The sequence below is a fragment of the Cavia porcellus genome, unplaced genomic scaffold (assembly GCF_034190915.1).
Source record: "Cavia porcellus strain 051 isolate PalLab524CR breed Dunkin Hartley unplaced genomic scaffold, mCavPor4.1 scaffold_1, whole genome shotgun sequence".
In the NCBI taxonomy this organism is placed as follows: domain Eukaryota; kingdom Metazoa; phylum Chordata; class Mammalia; order Rodentia; family Caviidae; genus Cavia; species Cavia porcellus.
The window spans coordinates 220522030-220543836 of NW_026947484.1; the positions used below are offsets into that span (position 1 = coordinate 220522030).

General features: G+C 40.4%; 1 long non-coding RNA gene across 1 annotated transcript; it reads right to left on the bottom strand.

Moving 5' to 3' along the window:
- Positions 1–12447: 12447 nt before the first annotated feature.
- LOC106028331 (uncharacterized) lies at positions 12448–15648 on the bottom strand. Its single transcript, XR_001201930.3, has 2 exons — positions 15373–15648; positions 12448–14982 (listed from the first exon to the last, which is right to left on the bottom strand). It is a non-coding gene; the product is annotated as an uncharacterized LOC106028331 (long non-coding RNA).
- Positions 15649–21807: the final 6159 nt, after the last annotated feature.

Genomic DNA, 21807 nt, shown 5'->3' on the forward strand with positions numbered 1-21807 from the left:
TGAAGCCCAGTGGGATTACATTTCTCCCCTCTGCCGCTCCATGGCTTTTGTAGACTCTGGCACTAAGGAGTGCTGGCCATCACCTTCCCCTGCCATCTGATGATCCAACAGCCTGAATGGGCCTGTCTGGCCTCATGTAGGACCATAGCACCTCCTTTGGAGTGGCTCTTCCCTCATAGTGAGTATTCAGTATGTGGATGGGCAGATTGTCAGGTGGTTTCCATGGGAGGTGCCTGGTACATAGCAGTAGCTCAGTAAGTATTTGTAGATGAATAAAGAAATGAGTGAGTGGAAGGTGAAATTCTAGTCCTGTTTTCCCAGGGAGAATCTGGAACCCTGACTCAGACTGGGGCAGCAGCCACTGGGAGTGCTCTGAGCCCTCACCATCTACTCCACTGTCCGGGAGGAGAGGCCAGAAGCAAGAAACCAAGAAATGGCTCCGGATGCTTCTCCAGTCCTGCTCCCACCAGCCCAGGCCAGGGCCCCTTGTGAAGAGGATGGAGGAAGGCACATATCCTCTGCAGCCCTGGTGAAGGGCAAGCAACCTTGATATTCCTCTACTGAGTCACTTTGCTCAGCCTGGAACATGGTGAGCAGATAAGGGATGTACACAGTTCTTTGTTAAGACCTGCAGAAGACTACACAAAGATCCAAAGATCACTGTGCTTCCTGATCGCCTTACAAGAATCAGTTTTCTCTTTGTGTAGAATAGCACTGCCCTCCAAGTTCTTTGTGTGTCCTAGGCCTGCAAGAACCAGAGTTACTGTAGTACAGCGTGGCTGCAAATCTCCTTCCTAGGCATTGCAGACTCCCAGGGGCCACAGAGGTGGCTCCAGTGCCTTCCAAATGCTCAGGGTGGGCGAGGCTGGGAGATTTCGCCCAGAATTTACCAGATATGGAGTTACCTGAACTTCTAAAAGGGGCTTGCCTGTGCAGTCAAGCACTTCCCTTAGGGAAAGGAAGAGCCTGGTGCTTTTCAGGATCAGTCCCTGGAAACCACTAAATTCCTATATTCTGTGACGGGCAGAAAAATGATTAAAAAAATTCAGTATGCAGCCAAAAAGGATGAAGCAAAGTGAAGCATGTTGCCAACAGGACTGAATTAGGTAATGAGAAAGACTCCATTTGTTGCCAGAGCTGAAGCAGGAAATAATTTATTTTCCTTTAACTAATCTCTTTGTTTACATCAATCCTTCTCTTCCATAAGATTGGCTCAGCGAAAGCCTGTTTTGTGTTTATTTTTTTTACTCCTTGGCCAAAGCATTTGGTCCCATTGAGGCTTAGCTCCTGCATCCCGATAGCTGAGACCGCTCTGGGGATTCACAGCAGACTTGCAGGAGGGGGAGGGTGCAGGTGGGGTCCCAGGTGGGATGAACCTGCCCACCTGAGGGCTGCACCCAGGGGGGTTGGCCTGTATGTCCTGCCGCTGGTGTCATGTCTGGCCTTTTCACATTCCTATCCCCAGCTCTCAGCACGCTGCTTAGTGGGTACTGAGTACAACAGCGATGAAAGAGACAGAGAGAGAGAAAGAGAGGAATAAAAGCACAGTATATTTCATGCTTCATGAGCTAGCTGCCTAGGAATGAGGTCTGTGCTCCTGTTTACCATAGCTCAGAGCTTTTAGGCCCATCAAAGACTGATTTCAAGTAGTGAGCATCGGCCAGGGAGCTCTAGATCTGGAGGCAAGCTATAGCCATTTTGCTTTTTCCATACCACATCTGTCTCCCAGACCCCTCCTGGGAAGCACATGAAGTCCTGTTCTTTTTATGCACCATTTCTGTCTGTCTGTCTGCCTGTCTGTCTGTGTTTCTCTCTCTGTCTCTCTAACTCAAAGAGCTCACCTGTGTGGCCTAGTTTATTCATTCGGCAACATCACTAGGCATGAGAGCCTCCACTTCTCACCGTTATCAACCAAGAGTGAGGAGAGGAGACCTCAGACCCAGTGTTCACAGGAGAATTAGGGTGGTGTCCCTGCCCATGTCACTCTTTTGCTTAACAATTTCCTCTGTCCCTAGCTATGTCATAATGATGCCACAGCCCACCTCATCTTTAACAAGTCAAGCTCTACGTGGAGCATGACAGATGCCCTAACTGAAGAAAGTGACCCACTTTGGGTGAAAAACAGGGATCTAACTTCATATATAGGTATTGTTGTTGTTGTTGTTGTTGTGTGTGTGTGTGTGTGTGTGTGTGTGTGTGTGTGTTTGTCCTTTAAAATAAGAGAAGGAAATTTCTGTTCTTTTGGCTCAAATAAAAATAAAACATTTGAAAAGGCCTTATTTAAAAGGTTCATTATCTTGCAGGCTGTTAACTATATACTCTGTGCCACACTCAATAAAAGCTTCATATAACTGTCTTTGAAATTAACAGCCACCTCTTGTGCTTTTCAAGCTATTAGAGACGTTGGCATGGTGGAGAGACTGTAAACTTTCTATACTGGTGATTAGTCAGCAGGACCACATCCTACCAAATCCCCCAGAGCATTCCTAACAAAAAGTTCCTTGTGACCCAAGCACCAATTTTTCTTTCTTGTCTGTTCATTCTAATTCCACTCAATTGCTCCTGAGCAAGCTGTTTTATTCCTGTCAACTTGTGCTATTTACTGGAGCCTATCAAGAGGACGGAAGTGGAGGCTGATCTTATGTAGGAAGTTTTGAGACTCATTAAAACACTTTAAACAATCACCTATTGTGATAGTCACAGTCTAGTTGGGGTGGCCGTGGCTAGGCCATTTGGAGCCTGGATCATTTTACTGATTTGCTATTAAAAATTACAGGTTAGAATGGCTTTTCTTGTTACAAAACTGTTGGGCCTGGGGTCATGGGGTGTGGTCAAGTTTCCCAGAAACTTCTAGGCAAGGATCTGAAAGCAAATGGATTAGGAGCGTTTTGGGGTATTGGCGTCACAGAACAGCTCTGTTTCTCATTAATGAACTGAGGAGCATTAGTGTCACCTCCAAGCAGCCAAAAAGCTTTGTTCCTAAAAGAGAGAGGGTTTCCTTAGGAGACTGAAGGAGATGAAAGCAGTTTTCTCTAAAGTGACCCTGCTGTGTCACTTTTGGTCTGCCATTACTCACATGATAACCAAGCAATTAGTATTAACAGGACACCAGGATAGATTTCCTGAGGGTGTAGAGCAGACAATCTTCTCATCATCTGTGGAAGGGTACATTTAATTGGTGCCACATGGAGTGTTAGGTAACAGGTGAGTCCTATGCGGCCAGAGCCATGGGCGAGGGAGGGTACCTAACCAACCTCATCCTGTCCACCCACCTCACGGCTTTCTCTTGCTCCTCATTCTTGTCTCTTCTGCTCCGCTGCCCATTTGTTCTCTGCTAGAGCATCTACTTGTTGATTGAATATGGATAGAAACTCAATGTGAAACAGTGCCAGGGTTGGAAGTGAACTCTTCAGAATCCAATTAGGAAGTTGTATGCAAGATACAATGGAGAAGATGATTTGGGACACCTTACAGGGGTGGAGAGAACCCCTCCATTTTCCGTTGGCTCTGAAAGGCTCTATGGTGGTGTGCCATCTCAAGGCACTACCTAGGAAAAGGCCAGGTCACCTGGACTGCTGTGTATATTGCTTCCTACACTTCTACAATGTGTTATCCCATGTGTTAGCACATGTCATCCTTGTCCCACACTGGTGGGGCGATGGATGATCCAGAAGCAGGATAAGAAGGGATCAGTGAGGCCAAACTTCCAGAATCATGAGTCCCTGGAGGGGTTGCAGTTGGCCGGCATCTCCCATATTGTGTTCCTCAAACAATGAGAGGTTAATTTTTAGTCTAAGAGCAGACAGTTTCTGGTCATATGCTGCTTACTTTATTCCCAGCTCCTAGATTGTCCTCTCAACCATAACTTTAGAATTGTCTAGACTGTTCAATCACCAAGAGCCCTCCCAACTTTTAAGATTCTAGAGTTTCTAGGATAGAGAATGTGAATGCCAAAATATAAAGCATTTGCCTGAAGCAGTGACTTTCTATCCTGGATGTGCACAGTAATCACCTAAGGGGATACATGCAAGTAAAACCCCACAGCCTGGGGTTCCATTTCACTGCATCAATGTGAGTCCTGGTATCTGCATTTCTCGCAGTCCTCCAGAGAGTTTTTAGGTGCAGCAGGAGTCACAGCTAAGAGATCTGGGTCAGGTTCAGAGCCAAATGCTCCCACAAGTTAGTAAAATTAGGGAGAAGCTCATGAGCATGTTTTCCACATGGTCACTTCTCCTCATGGGATTTGACCTATGGGTAATGGTGCCTAACATGTTTTTAGAAGGCATTTCTCTGGAAATTAATAGCTGTAAGTTGATAAAACAATGCAACTGAGTTTGTCTTGTTTTGTCCTGGTTTATCTTAAACCTCAGACTAACACTCAAGCCATATCTGAAAGGCAAAGATCTTGAAACTTGATTGGTATCACCAGCCTTAACTAGGTTAGCACCTGTAGTCAGACAGAAACCAGTTGCTGGTCACCTACCTTAGTAGTTTTGGAAACCATAAGGGGAAAATAGCCCTGTGAGAGGGAAAGCTCTTCTGTGACCTTTGACTATAAGCCGAGCTGACTGGGGAAAGAGACATAAAAATCAGGAAAACAAGAAGAGAATCAGATCACCTCTCCAGGCCAGTGGGCTCTCTCCTGTACACCAGGCTGAGTTCCTGGGTTACCTGTAGCACTGGCCCTCACATACACACAGAGAGGAGGGCAGTTTCAGCTGGTTGCCTGCCCTCCAAGCAAGCGCTGCTTGGAGACTGAAGGAGTCTGGTCCTGCTCCAGAGGACAGGCTGCAAGTAACAGGTCTCACACATGAAGTTCAGCGTAATGTACATGTCAAGGAAATAAGTCTTATCCCTATTACTCCCCCGTACGTGTTCTACAGTCCAGACAAACTGAATGACTCACTGCTGTTTTGACAAATCTTCTCCTCCTTGGTGCATTTGCTTCTGTTTTTCTCCTCTCCAAACCTGTCTGTTGAACTCCTCCACATACTTCAAGGTTTATGTCAGATACCACCTCCCCTGATCTCCCCCTTAGATTCAGTGATGTCACCCCATTTAGGAACTGCCAGATAATATTGCTTGTGTCTATTCATCTGGTATTTTTTCTTGCATATTTGTGTTTCTTATCATTTTCCATTATAAGCATGTGGGTCTTTGTATCTCTGTAACCGCAGCATGTTCCAACATTGTGTTTTGTATCTGCAGATACCCAGCAAATGGTTATGGAGAGGAAGATAGTGCTGGCCTGAGGGTAACTGCAAAGCAACTGTAAAGCTGCTGATGTGCCATCCTTAGCAACTCTTCGGTTTCACCATAACAGGAATTGCCAGGTGACCGGGCTTTCTGAACAGAGCCCAAATCTTCACCAGAGGGTATTGTTTCCTTAAAATTAAGACATTGGTTTGGTGCTGAAAGTATAGATACTGTGTTCTATTTGAGATTTTCCTTAAGACGGAATAAAAAAAAATTCATTCCACTGGGAACAAAACTTTGGTGTATACATGGTCTGCACTTTGTAGCAAATGAATAAATTATTTGATTAATGTGATCATTGGTCATAATGTAACACATTATTTCTCATCTTTATTATGTAGAGTTTCTATTTATGCACAACTTACATACATCTTTAATAACAATTAAGTGTCCTGAGAACAAATCAATAACTTAAACAATAGTAGAAAGGGCACAGGTTTTTGGAGTCAGAGGGACCTGGATTTGAATCTGACCTCACTGCTTCACACCCAGACACTGTGATGGTTAATTTTAAATGTCATCTTGACCAGGTTACAGGTCAAACATTACCCCGGATATCTGTGTGAGAATATTTTCAGAGAGATCTAAGATTTAAATGAGTAGACTGAATAAAGCAGATTTTTCTTTTAATGTAAGTGGGCTCCCATCTAATCAAATGAAGACCTAAATACAACAAATAAGCCAGCCTAACCTCAAGTAAGAGAGCGCTTTTCTTGCCTGACAGCTGTCAAACTAAAATATTAACTTCTCCATATCTTTGAACTGGAACTGAAACATCTCTTCCTGGGCATCCAGGTTACCAGTCTTTGGATTAGAAATATACTATTAGCTCCTCTGGGTCTCCATCTTGGCAACTCACCTTGCAGATCTTGCCAGTCTCCTTAATCTATAATAATCCATCCCAATAAATCGATCTATGTACCTATTAATCACCTCCTATTGACTCTATGTCTTTGCAGAACAGTGACTAATACAGACACCTTGGGCAGGGTGCTGAACCTCTCTGAGTGGCAGCTGTCTCATTTATAAAATTGGAGAAGCAACGGACCAAGTGTACTAACCATGCAAATTCCTGACCTACATTACCCATCACAAAGTAGGACCTCAGTACCTAGCCCTCCCTTTCTCCTCCTCCTCCAATTCTTCCTTTAAAATGCACAGATGCTGCAAGATGTTTTCCACCATCTTTTCTGAAAAGAAAAAATAGAAGAAACATATTTCCAATTATAGGAATGATCAATTAAATATTCCCAATGAGAGTTTTCTCAAGAAATCCCAGATCCGTGATCACTGGATCAAAAACTTGTTAAATTTCAAATTTAATACACTGAATACACCTCAGCATCAGTTAGGACCACAGGGACAGACAACTGACAAGGACCGTGGAGACCAGTCTGCTGCCAGAGGCCTGCCATGAGAAGTCCTTCCCCAGAGTTATCATCCGTGTGTATCTGCATGGCTCAGAGATGGTCAGTGTGGTCTCTGTCCATCTACTGAACCCCCATCATTATGCCCTTTCCATGAGTACTTCTATGCACATTCTCTGTGCTGGTGTTTGCCTCAAATGCACTTGCAGATATTATTATGCCGCAAGAGGTAAGTTCTGCTATTTGGCGTATAACCAGAGTCACAAATGCATTTCCACTGGCCTTGGGTATTTCCAGAAGCTGGAAATTCCCACTGCTTAAAACATAGTGAAATAGGATCAATATATTATCTTTACAAGTCCTAAAGCAGGAGCTGCACTACCCTGAAAAGACTAGAGGGGTGACAGAAAGCCAATGACCAAGTCTCTTTTAAACTGAAAGGCTGTTTTTCTGTTGGGGGTGTGTGGCTGCTTTTGTTATGGAGGATTAGGTGAGATTCTGCCCCCAGAGTTTCAGAGGAGAGAGGCACATCTTCAGTTTCCTACCTAAGCAAGGCATGGTAAGCATAGCTCCTATTCCAAAATCCCCATCCAAAAAGCTGACATCAGGGTGCTGAGACAGAATGCCCATGGCACGTGATTTTAAAAAATGGACTTTGTTTTGACTGGGGCTCAGAGAATTGGAATTTTAGTGCTCAAATCCTTAAACACAGAGTGTTCTGGTTATAGCTTTGACAATTGCTAGGGAAAGTGGATTTAACACATAGCCATGAAACCAGCAGCTGTGTCTTTGCCACAGAGTGTGACCCTGTCCTGCAGATAGACAGACAGGCATCACATGTAATTACCCTGAGCATTTGCCACTCAGCGAAATACACTCAAGGTCTTCCCACTGGGGATGTTTATGTGATACTGTGGACTGGGTTAGGCCTGAAAAAGAATAGTTGTGGTGTACACCCCATCCCAACCGCTCCTTCCCTCTCCTTGACCTACCCTTTGTGGGAAGCCAGGAATGCTAAATATTTCTTGTCGTTCTGCCCAGACCTTTACTTTATTTACACTCCCCCTGCTCCCTGGCCACAACCCTGTCTCTTCCCGTAGCAGCTCAGGAGTTTGAGCTGTGGACCGACTGCATTTTTTATTTGAGATGATACATCAAAGGTGTTACAAATACAGACAGATGCAAGCATCAAATGATGGCGGTTAGTCAGCAAACCATGCCCTGGCAAGGAAAATACACAAGTCCCGTGTAACAGACTTCCTTCCTATTGACAAATAGCATCAAAGTTTCTAGGCTAGAGATAAAACAGCTTTTTTCATCAAGGAAAATAAGAGCACCAGTCACATGCATACAGAATGAACAAGAGGTGGAAGATGACTAGGAAACTTACTGAAAAACCCCACGGGGCACTTTGTGTGTTTGTTTTCTGAAGGGCAAAATTAAGCCCTTAGAGCAGGTCTTTCATTTCTTGGTTTCTTTTCTAATTCTAGAATCTCCTGCAACCACATGGGAAGTCAAGTGGGAATGTGACTTCTGTAGTTATTGCTACACAGTTGAGGACATTTTCTTCAAGTCTATTTTGCTCTAAAATATACCCTCAAAATCATTTCCAGGCAGTGTAACCCTGGAGGTGGAGCCTTGGGAAAGCTATAAATGTTTCAAGGACTCAGTAATTGCAAACCTACTAGACAGAACAGGCTGACATCCTAAACAGGTCTCCTCCCACTAGCATGGCCATGTGTCCCCACTTGTCCAGAGCCAGCTCCACTTAAGGCCTGCTGACCTGGCATGCTTACCAATAGTGCCCTCTTTGGAAAGTAGTTTGGATAATAGATCAGAGTCATCCTGCCTTTCACCAAATGTGCCATTTGTGATATCCATTTCAAACATTTTGTTCAAATAGACCAGCTGGTCTGGCAGTGGGCTTGCATCTCCTGAGGGCAGGGATGACATTTAAATATGGCTTGGTGGCACAGTTGTCTCAGAAGTCACAATTTTGCTTATTCCTTGGAGCAGGTCCTTAGTTTTGCACCCTGTGGCTGCTGCAAATGAGATAGACCTCTACTTGAGAACAGAAGGCTCTAGATCCCTTCTGCTCTCTGTCAAGTCCACAATCTCACCAATGTGTCCTCCCCATCAACACCTGCAGAGAGATAGGGATTCTGGTAGCCGAATCAGGGCTGCCCTTCCCCGATTTCCTTTCCTCACCAGGATGGGTGGAGCATCTCTTGTTAGAAAGAAAACACCACTGCCTAACAGACATCTATCAGCAAATGTCAACGACATATCAGAGAGTTCAGCTTTGACCTTACTGTTTGCCCAGTCCATTAAATTCTTGTCAGTTCTATGTGAGTACTTGGCTGTGGGAGGAAGGTTGGAGAGGGGGAGAGGAACAGGGAAGGGGTGGATTTATGGCTGTGTCCTTGATTCAGGGCTCAAGAATTGCACTAAATATTTGCCTAGTGAAGGTGTGAATAATTACATTGGTGAGGAGTATTTTTTTCCATTTTCTTTTTTTTAACTTTAAAAAGCAAAACAGAAAAATAAAGGATAAAAATGACACAGAATTTCAAAAAAGAAAAAAGTAGGGAATGAATACTAGTTAATATATTGTATATTGTTATCTCAGAACTAGTCGTTCAGGTTACAAAAGCTAGACACAAAAGTGATCAGTCAGTCAATAACAGCACAAACTGTTCTTTTGGATGAACTAAGAGAGATTAGTAGTGTAGTTATCTATCTAGCATACATATACATATATTTATATATGCTTATCAACATACATACAATCTTCTCCTTTCTTCTTTTTTCCTTTCCCCACTCTCAATTATTACTAATACACTAGTTTTGCTTATTTTTAACAAAAAAATATAGTTACCTATACACTCATTTCCAGGCATTTTTCCTGGAGCGTCTCTTTATTCAGTGTGTGTGTATGTGTAGGTGGGTGAGTGTCTGGGTGTGTGGGTGTGTTTAAATGGAGCTAACTTTAAATGTACTTGGTAATGTTCTGTAAGATTGCACAATGGCTCTTTAACTTATATGGTCACCAAGACTTGAAGGGCAAAAGACAAATAGAACATCTATTATTAAGACTTGACTTGTCAAGTCTCACTCTTAGATTTGGGGTGACACTGCACAAGAGATAGTTTTGAACTCTAAAACTAAAAAGATAAATAAATGAAGTAACACATTATTTCTCCAATCTAGTTATAGACATTCGTTTGTACTACAATATTTAAATAAGGTAAGATAGAAATGCACTGAGCATTAAAATGTGGGTACGTCATTCCACCCTATTTATTGCGTATATTCATAAGCTGATAGTTACAAAGAATATTTAGAATTTAAAATTTATCAATAGACTTTAAAACTATTTCTGCCTTTTGAAATTCTCTTTGGAAAAACTGTCTTTACACAGACCCTGAACTAATCCAAAGAATGAACACGATGGGAAAAGCAGAAATAAAACTCAAATAGTAATCATTGATTGATAGACTAGACAAACTGAAACCCAAATTTTGGAAAATAACTAGAACAGTGCATTGTGTAGTACATTGCTTTGAATAGCACTTTATGCATCTTCTTTGCCAGATGCTTTATCATTTATTATCTCTTTTGTTCCCAAAATGCCTCCATGTACTTGCTATGTAATTCGAGGCACCCTGCTGCTTAGAGGGGGGCTGCTTATAGAGGGGCTGGTGTGGATGGCCGCCTCCCACCCACTTCTTCCTTTGCTTTTGTTAATTAACATTCTTAACGTTTGACTGACAGTTGTGTTTTAGAAGTTCCAGATGCAACTTTTGTAAACACGTTATATTCTTGGTGTGAATTATTGCTCTTTTATAAGAAAGAAATCAGTATTCTTCTCAACTAAGAAGAATTCAATTTATTTTATTGGTTACAGGCCTGTAAGGTTTTCACTGTTTTGTATTTTTCTGTTTGTGTCAGAATCCACCAGGGAATATCTCTACAATAAATCTGGGATGTAACTATCCTGTTTTTTCTAAAAGGATATCTCCTTTATGAAAGAATCAAAACATATGGGTATTGTTTATTTATACACTTAGAGGGTGTTTGGGCTTGTGATGTGTGGTGTACCTTTCAGTCATGGCTACAAAATAAAGACTGTAAAGAATAGTGTAACTGTTAAAAAGTGAGTCACTGCTCATCCCAGCAAACTGCTGGCTCAGCCTGGACCAGTCAGTCTCTCCCTTTAGTGCATCCCAAACTCCAGGCTCACATGATTGACTAATACATATTAAATATTTGTCACAGTTTGCTAACTTGGAGATGTAGCACAGTGCTCTGACTGCTTAATTATTCCTCTAATTAAAGTAAACAAAATCTTTAAGCTGAAAATGTATTAATAATCATAAAAAGTGTAAGAAGTATATAAACTTCTACTTGTATAGAATATAGAGTTAATATAGTTTTTGACAGACAAAACATTATTAAAGTACTCATAACACCAGAGAGGGTATTTTACAGACATTAAAAACTTTACATGAACAAACTTCATTCCCAAAGAATCAAATCAAAATCAAGGTCTGGGGAGGTAGCTTAATGATAGACTACTGGCTTAGCACACATGAAGCCTGAGATCTGATTCCCAGTACTATGAATAAAGAAAATAAATTTGAAAAATTAGTATACAGCCCATGTATAATGCCACACACCTATAATCTCAGCACTTTGGGAAATTGAGGCAGGAAGATCTTGAGTTGAAACCCAGCCTGGGCAACTTAGTAAGAACTTGTCTCATAAAAAATTTTAAAAGGAGCATGGGAATGTAGCTTAGTACAAAGGCCTTGAGGTAAATCCTCAGTACCACCACCAAAAAAAAAGGAAAAAAATCAGCATTTACATAATAACAACTTTTACTTACTATGTGCAATAGGTATTGATCATTTTTAAACTACATTAGGTACTGATCATTTTTAAACTGCTCCTGCATTTGTTCCACAAGAATAACAGGTTTGATATTTCAAAAGTAAGATAAGCCCAACTTTTTATTTACACAATTTACTATAATTTCATGTTCTTTTCTGTTTTGTAATAATTTTAGATTTATTTGCAAAAATAGTATTTCAAATTTCCTTTTGCCCTTCATCCAGTTTCCTTTATTGATAGCATCTTACATAACCATAAGATCAAATTGGCTAATTAACCCTGGTCCAATACTAACAGCTAATCTGGGCATCTTACTCAAATGTCAGCACTTTTCTTGCAAATGTTTCTTTTTTGGGTCAAGGAGCCAATCTACGACTCTGTATTCCTTACTTCTTTTCAAAATGTCACCATCTTTCACTGAGCTCTTCCTACCTCCTTTCTTGTTCTTAAAAGAACTTTTTATAAAAACTAACTTTTCTAACATTGGCACACACCCATTAACACAAATTCCAACAATACAGAAAACTACAAAGAACAAGGCAAAAAGTATGTAGTGTCTTACTCCTGAGAAAGAACATGGCATTAACATTTGGTGAAAATTGTCCCTGAGGTCTCACCTTATGTATATGAAGTTAAACATAGATAAGTTGGTAAAATTGGGATGAAATGGAATCAGTTTTCACAATGAAAATGTAAATAAAATGTGTTCAGTGTTATGTTTAAAAATACCAAATGTAAATTCCCTTAGAAGAAAATGAAATTAAAACATGTAGTTGGCCCTCTGTATTCTTTGTGGAGTTAACCATCACTGATCAAAAATATTTTTTTAAAAAACATTGTTTTTACACTGAATGTGTACAGACTTTTGTCATTCCCTAAACAACCCAGTATAACAAATATTTACATAGCATTTTCGTTGTATTAAGCATGATAAGTATTCCAGAGGTAATTTAATGTTTACAGGAAGATGCACAGGTTTTTTTTTTTTTTTTTCTTTTTCCTTTTTTATCGGTACCAGGGATCAAACTCAGGACCGCCTGGTTGCAAGGCAGGCGCTTATGCCGCTGAGCTAAATCCCCAGCTCCTGATGCACAGGTTTTAATTCAAGCCATTTGGTGTGAGAGTCTTAGACATCAAAGAATTAGGTGGTCCTGGAACCTATCCTCTGTGAATACCTAGAGAAAATAATTGGATGTGCTGAAAATCAGGCAACCATTTCATTACAAAAGACATATTATTTTCTAAATTAGTTCTCTAAAGGCAACAAAAGGATTTTGAAAAGCATTGAGATACTTATTGGTAAACTTTTGTTGCCTAATGAATCCTTTGAAGACACTGCGACTGAATGCAAATATCATGGACCACCTCCTATAGGTCCACAGGTCTGTGGGGCGGTTCTGCTGACCTGGCTTGGCCTCATCTTGAGTGAATGAGTCAGAACTTGGGTCAGCTGGAGTCTGTTTGGTTTGGAATCATCTAATTTGCATGTATGGTATGTGGTTATGTCTTGGCAGGGTAATGGGGGCGACCCGGCTAGTGGTCTCGCATGCTTCTGCAGGCTCGCCAGGCTTGTTCAGAGGATGGGAACAGGGCTGTAGGAGGGTGAGCAGCAGTACGTGAGGTTTCTTCAGACAGGGTCAAAGCCTTGCAACATCTCTTCCACCACATGCTGGAGCACATGGCGAGCCGCAAGACCTGTCAGGTTGGTTACCCCTATTATTTTTCCACAAGACCATTCAGGCCTACAATATGCACTGTGTTGATGATTCAAATGTCAAGTTCCCATTATAGCGTTACTCTTTAGTTTAGTTATTTTGGGCTTGTTGGTTTGTTTGTTTGTACCAGAAATCAAACTCAGGACCTTGCACTTGCCACATAGGCACGTGTGCCACTGAGCTATATCCGGGCCCAGCATTACTCTTTTTGTGCTCCACATTTAAGCATTAATTTTGGGGATTGTTTTTCCTATTTCAAAATATATTTTCTGCTCAGCACTCAGGAGGCTGAGGCAGGAAGATCTTTGCAAGTTTGAGACCAGCCTGCGCTACAAAGTGAGCCCAAGACCAGCTTGAACAGCATAGCAAGACCCTGTCTCAAAAGACCAATTATATATATATATATATATATATTCTGTGTTGTGGTATAGTGGTACACACCTTTAATCCTAGCATGCAAAATGGCAGAGGCAAGGGGATTACAAATCTAAATTTGGCCTGGACTACACAGCAAGATCATCTCAAAATAAAATAAAATAAAATAATTTTTCTGGTTTTTTTTTGTTCATTTCTTCTTCACAAACACCAATGGAATAGTTGTTGGATATTCTTTATCACTCATCTATCTTTCAATAATCTTTTTTGCTATTATTTTAGAGATGCTGCTTGACTTGGATAGCGTTACATCCTGATTAACTCATGATAAATTGGAGATATGCTAAGCTGAAATTGCATTTATATGCCTATCTTACTGAGCATCATACTTTAATAATACGGTACAGTATAGAGTTGTTTCCCTTGTGAGTACGTGGCTGACTGAGCTTGATAGCACTTTCTAGAATTGTAAGAGAGAATCACGCAGCAATAGCTAACCCAGGAAAACATCAAAATGCAAAGTACAGTTTTTACTGAATGTGCATTGCTTCCACATCATCATAAAGCTAAAAACTTGTAAGTTGAACAATCCAAAATCCACAGCGTCTGTTCATGCCTACAACATCTCTCCAGATATTTGCAGATCTGACTCATTCTTGTTACATAGGTTTCAGATAAAATGTCATTTGGTTAGAGGTAACTTTTCTGATTACTCTGAAGTTTTCACATCTATCATATAGCCCTATTTTACTTTTATTCATAGAACTATTAAATTTTTTTCTTTTTTGTTTTCTTCACCCATCTCTCCTGTTTACCCTAGACTATAAACTCCACAATCCAGGGAAGGGAAGAATTGTTGTCCAACTAACACACTGCTAAATTCCCTGCATCGAAAACACATTGGCCATATAAAAGGTTCAGTGATTACTCACTCAATTAATTAATTAATTAAAAGCCTGCTCTGTTTTAAATTGGATTTATTCTTACTTTGGTTGTTTCTAGGATGATTTTCTTCTCTCTCATATTTTTCATTTAAATTTGCTCCTACAATTTCTTTGTCTGAACTTTTCTTTCCTCTGTTCCCTGGGATTTATTTTGTAGTTCTTTATTTCTCTTTGTCTTGGATTCTTTTCTTCTTTATTTTCTCCATCAATTCAAAGTAAGTCTATGAGGTGGTTCTTTCTGATTTTTCATCTCATCAACTTGCTGAAAAATACTCTGTAGATGTCATAATCCAATTCTCACAGCAATAACAAAACAATCTGTTACTGGGTAATTTTGAAGGAACAGAATTTTCTTTGTCTTATGCTGCTAAATGTTGGGACATCCAAGAGCGTGACAGTAGCATCTAGTGAGAGCTTTCATGTCCCAGCATGCTATGAGGAAAAGAAAATGGGAAGAAATGAGAAGGAGAGAGAGGGATGAACTCACTCTCATAATAACCCACTTATAATAATTAATCCACCTCCATGATAGCAACCCTAATCCATGCTCTCATGACCTAGTCACCTCCTATTAGACCCTCCCGACACTCGCTCTGGGGATTAAGTTTCCAAAACTCTGGGGAACACATTTCAAACCATAACAGGGGAGGAAGGAGAATCATAGAGGATGTTGGGAAGCTCAGAGTACATCACCTCCTCCAGGACCTCATAGACCTTGAAGTTATTTTCCTTAACCTGGGAATTCGTATCAGTGCTCAATTTTTGTCATTGAAAGGCTGGTAATTTTTTTAAATGCTATTTTCCTCCACTTCATTTACTCACTCGGTCTCTGGTCATCTCCACAGCGAGGAGAATAGGCAGTGGATGAAAATCGTATCCCCTCAGTTCCTCTTCCTTCCTATCAACAGTGTTCTGTGCTGTCAAACTGGGTCACCTCTGAAGAGTCATCCTGTGCTGTGTCGTCTGCAACCCTGGACCTTATATCACTTAAAGAATGATTGGATGAGCAGTTCAGAGTAGTCTCGCTTTCTTCGGGGAAATGTCCATCTTGCTCAAGGTCTGAAGAAATATTAGTTCTTTGTTTTCTTCCTCATTTTGGTCCAGATTTCATAATACTTGGCAGGTTTGCTATATCGTTTGTGGTTTATGATTATAGTCACATCCTTATTTCACTGGCAACTAACAGCTTTTTCCCATTTTTAGTCTGTTTGAAAATTTTGAAGGTTAAGAGAGCAATTAATGCTTTTGTTCTCTTACAATTTTGTTCTAAAAATCTGTAGTTGTAGATCACACGTGCTGTTCACTCATCAAGTGTAGGACTTAGAACTCAACTCTTACAAAGTTTGTTTTTAAAAAAATTTTGCATGACCTTGCATGCATCACTTTTCCACTCCCGTGCCCTAGTGTCACGTTTCTAGGGCTGTGTTTTTGTTTGACTCCTGGTGTAGCCTCAATATTGTATTCTTTCTTGGTAACTAGAACTTTCCTAGTCCTTCATCATCTTCACTTTCGTAAGTTAAACTCCAGAGCTGCCAAGCCTTAAACTAGCAGTCAGTTGACAATCACCACTACCACCACCACGGTAATCACACCTACCACTGCTCCTCCTTACCGAATATTTACTTTATGCTAGTAATGCTACTAAAATGTGTCTGTCCATTTCCTCATGAAACCCTACCAGTACCCTAACTAAATTAATATAATTGCCTCCAATTTAAACGTAGGGATATCAAAAGTAACAATCACCTAAAATTGGCTCCAGTGTTATGCTCAGAGATGACACAATGTTCGTTCAATAAAATACTTTGGAAGATATGGTTGGTGTGGTTGACATTTTGTGATGTTGAAGGCAGAAATAGGGACAAGAGAAAAAGCAGAGTTATTGTTTCACTGCTAGCAAGAAAATATGAGAAAAATGAAGAGAAGGAGCCAGTAAATTAGAGACCAGGCCTTAGAGGTAATATATTTCCCAGCACAGCTCTTTGAAGCTTCATCCCCATCTCTCCTGTACGGCAAGCTGTCTTCCCCTCAAAGGACACCCCCAACCTTCAGTTCAGCTGTTGTATTCAGAACAGGGTTTTCTGTGGTTCTTCTAAAAGGGCCGAGATTTCCTTTCTTGGTCAAATTCACACGTGACAAAATTCTATAGATGAGCTCAGAGGCTTAAGAAGGAGACAGCACATCAGGACAGAAACTCTCAAAAATTAGAAAATCTTTGAGTGGGGAGGGCTTTGGCCTTTATTGGCTACCGCAGGGACTGAGGTTGTATTAAGTTTTTTTTCTGTCTTACTACAGAGGCCATAATTAACATCTGGCTTTCATGTAGGAAGGAAAAGTGAGACTCGGAGAAAGTAAACAACTTACCTTTAGACATTTAACAGAAGGAACAACTTCTTGCTATTTAGCAACCGTGACAAGGATAAGGATATTTCTTCTCACTATAGATAGGAATATTTCCTTTCACTATGATTTCAATCCGACATGTGCGCCCTCTCCCTAGATAGAAGTATTGCCAGATCCTCGTCCTGTAGAATTCTCTACCTAGTGTCTTCCCACAAGCTTTCTCTCACCTCCTATCTAATGCAATCTTCATGATTCATTACTGACAGTCTCTGTCTACTCACCAAAAGTTTTCTGAAGAATAGCATTTATTAGGGGCAGGTATATCACACACTCACATTTTAGTCTAGCTCCTCTAATAGACACGAGCTTTGTAGAAAAAAGATTTTGTCTTAACACTGTATGTTACTGAGTTCAGCATTTAGATTACTCAGAGAAGATTTAATAAATATACCCAGTATTTACTGTGAGCTCTTTCTCTTGTGTTTATAATTTCCAACTGAGCAAATGCAATGCAGCCCACTAGTCTCTAAGCCAGTCATGAAGACTGCCTATTTCCTTCAGAACTAAGCCAATGATGTGTTATGGCCATTCTCACAAATACCTGCATCTACTTCTTGGTTTATTTTGAAGAGAACATTAGTGGAATCTGGCTAAGAATCTCCAATACATCACGTAGATACTAGTTATCTCTGAAGTGAACTTTTACCCTACAGTCAAGCTCAGAGCTGCTGAGCTGGCCTTGTAAGGGTTCATACTTCAGGGTTAAAGATGTAGCAACTAAGCACACAGTGGTATAGGGAAGTGGTTAAGAACGAGGTCTCTGGATGCCAACTGTGTTAGGTCCGAGCTCTGTGATCTTGGCAATAATAGCAGCTTCCACACAGGGCATTTGTGAAGAAAACCTTGTCAAGATCACATGCAGAGCAATAGGACAAAGGCAGAAAGAAGACCTATGTGGAATACACATACTGTCTTAGTCACTTTTGTTGTTGCTAAGACAAATTACCTGACACCAAAAGTTAAAGTAGGAAAGGTTTATTTAGCTCATAGTTCACAGAGGTTTGAGTCTATAATCAGCTGGTTCCAAGGCAGCAGGGCATGGCAGACGGGAATCTCAGAGGAGAAACAGTGCTCCTCTGAAGAAGAGGACCATGAAAAAAGTAGCAAAGAGCGGAGAATGACCACAGCTCTTTCTATCCCTTTTGTCTTTTCCAATCTACCGAGGGCAGGTCAGACTCATACCCTTAATCCTAAGGCTCTGAATCTGAGCATTGCACCATGAATAAATTCTAGAGATCCTATCACCTGTGAAAGAGGCCCACCTATGACTGCATAGGAGGATTCAAAGGGACATCTAAACATAAACGAGAACATATGCTAAATGTAAATCAGAGAACACTTTCTGGTAGAGGGGACTCTTGGCCAGAGGTCTAAAGAAAATTATAGCACGAATTGAAGGAACAGAGTACAATCTCAAGGAAAGGAGTTCAGATTAGAAACAAAGCCATTGGTGGACTTTAGAAAGGACACTGGGGTGCACATGGGTAGTTATTGACAATAGTGCAAATCTGCTACTGAGACAGGCTGTGAAATAACAGACTTAAAACTCATGTTTTCTAAAACATTTGGCAGTGCAAAATAATCTCTTAGAAAGCTCCTGAGATATTTCTTACTTGCCCTGTTTAACAAAACAGAGTTGGTTCTGTTCCACATATAATTTTTGATCAGTGCCACTTCCAAGAAAAAAGGAAATTAGATTAACAATGGAAACTCAAACACTTACTTTAACATCTAAGCTCTTCTCCCTGAAAGCCTTAGACTAAAATCCCTAAAGATGATCCCAGTCAGCTTTGTGCATATCTGAAACAGTGAAGAAATGTCTTAAAGTCCACCAAGGACTGAGTGATAGACCAGACAGGAAACTTTATATGCAAGGAAGAAATCTGACTTGCACATGTTGAAAGGGTAAGATATTTTAGCCCAGAATAGAAGTGGCTGGTTCACTCTGTGAGATCTGCTATTGCATCCTCCCTTACACATATGAGGCCATAAATCCACACTGTAGGAGAAAGTTTAGCCCTGTGGTTTAATCATTATGAAACTTCCTGTGTAGAAATCAAATGCCTGTTTCTAAATTCTTCATTCCTGTGTTCTGGGCAACAGGTCAGAGCCAACCAGTCGTAGAAGCTATGAGTCGGTCCTCACAAGGCTGCTCTCCATCCCTTGGATGGCGTAGGTCATCTAAAGGAAAGGAGGGACTGCACTTCTGGCCAGGTTCGCTTTTTGATATCTCTCTCTTGTGTGAAGCAGCAGCTGCAATGCTAGATACACACATGAAGTGAGCCTTGACCTTCATCGTTGTCTCTGAGCTCCATCCACACCAACTCTGAGGAGCTGTGAGAACTGCTCGAGTCTTTGAGACCATTCAGCATTTCTCAAACCTTCAATTCATTGTCTTGTCAAGAGCATCTGATTGTCTGTGGAATAGGTTGTTCAGTTATGAGAATTTTGTAATAAGCCATGCCCAAAGAATTCTTTGGAAGAATAGCCATAAAAATAAAAATTCTACTTTTGAAAAAGGCAACAATTATAACAGAAACAAAAACATAAATTAAGCCAATAAAACACATCTATTGGACATGACTAGGGCAAGAAAGAGGGCTTTTTTACATGCCGAACTGAGATGTTCTATCACGTTTTAGAGAAATCATGTTTATAGTAGATATAAATTAAATTAATTGAAGCCATAAAATTGAACAGCTGTTCTTCATCTTCACTGATGAAAGCACAAGAAAAAAAGGGTGCTCGGAGGTAATGAAGACTTGGCGGGGAGACGTATGCTGACACTAACAGGGATGAGAAGAAAATGCAGGAGTGCTGAGAGGCCATCTCCTCAGACACACACTTACAGAGCGTAGGCTAAATGAATTTTACATGCCTCTCAGAGTACTCTGTACTTCACCCATGTTTTACAAGCCCCCCGTATCTCTGCATTCAATAACTTCTCTACTCTGAGTCTATGGAGCGCCTTACAAAACATGTACAAGACAAACACAAAGCTGAGATAATTGTGAAAACCAATTAGCAACTGTCAATCCAGTGTAAAAATGAGCCTCTATGCCTACACCATTCTAATTTTATTTAAAGCCAAGGACTTAAGTGATTAAGAAATATCTGAGTTAACAACTGAGTTAACCAGCCCCTGAAGTGCTGGGTCATCTTGGCTGGGTTGCAACTCTTGCCTCCCCTAACTGCTGCATGTGTGAGGGTGTCAGAGTGCGTGCCTTTCTCAGCCACCCCGAAGTGCCACCAACTGCTCCACTCCCCTGGATCTGGAAGTAGAGACAACAAGGAGAAAAAGGACATGATATCTGAAATTATGGTGGGAATTTAGTGTCTCTGTATAAAATATATTGAGTTCTGTGTTTCTAGTAAATTTTGATGATCAGAATGACTTATTCATTTCTGATTTTTGGTGAATTCAAATAAACTATATTGGAAAATGTAACAGAGATGATAATTCTGAAAACTTACCAAAGCGTCATCAACTAACAAATTGTCTGCAGGATTTGATTGTTTTATTGATTAGTGCTTTTAACACAAATGTTTTTAAATTGTGTATGTATGTGTGTACAAGTATATATGTCTAGTAATATACAAAAGGATTATGCATATGTCCAAGTGGGATTTACCCCCATGAATTGAAGTGTCTCCGCATACAAAAATTAAACTATGTGATGTCCTATATCAGACAAGGTAATAGGAACAACATGGTTACCATTTAACTATGTGACGTCCTATATCAATACAATAAACACAAAAAATACACATGATTATCTAAATACATGTACACAGAACATTTGACAAAACCTAACTTCCTGTTAAGATAAAGGCACTCAACAAATTAGGAATATAATTGGAGATTTCTCAACATTAAAGAGAATTTTTTAAAACATACAGCTAAGCTATTTTTACTGGTGAAAGATTGAAAGCTTTTCTTCTTTTTAATTTTTTTGGTAATTTTTATTTTAAAGAGAATAAAACCAAGCAAAATAAAACAGAATAAAGCCAATCAAAACAAAACTATGTAAGTGATACAGAACTTTAAAACAAGATAATAGGAACCACGTGGTTACCATAATGCTCCTTGTTGTCTTCAAAATAGCTGCCCATACCTTCAGACAAAGTGAAAATCAAATCAAACAGAACAGAACCATTATAAACAAAACAATGAATATAATAAAGGACTTCAAAACAAGATAATAGTAAATCCAAAATGGCTATCATACTATATATCTTGTTATCTTTGAAATAGCTGCCCATGCCATTGGATATGATAAAATCAAACAAGGCAAAACAGAATAAAACCCAACCCAACAAAACGATGAAAATGATACAGAACTTCAAAACAAGACAGTAGGGAATCAGCAGTGGCTACCGCCCCCAGAAGGAGATCCCCCATGGATGCTACATTGTGGACTGTTATCCTCTGAACAGGTGATCAGACTACTGGCTTTAGGTCTGCAAAGTCAGTGAAACACTGAACACTACAAGCATTACGTTTTATTTTACCACAATAGCTATCATTGCAGCCTGTGTTTCTCTGGATCAGATGGCCGCTCACAGCAGGGTTAGGGGTGGGGGCTTGGCTCTTGTCTTCCAGCTGGCTCGCCTGAAGCGGCTGGCATCTGGATCTCCCCGAAGCAGCCCACACATGCACACCTCACAGGGAGGGCTTGCTTCTTGACTTCTTTTCTCCTCCCCCACAGTCTACGGAAGGCACCAACAGAAGCTTTTCTTCTAAAATTAGGAATAAGACAAGAATATTCAATCTTTTTATTACTTTTTTGAGGTGTGCGTATGTTCATGGAGTACAGTGTGATATTTTGACATGTATACAGTGTGAAACAATCA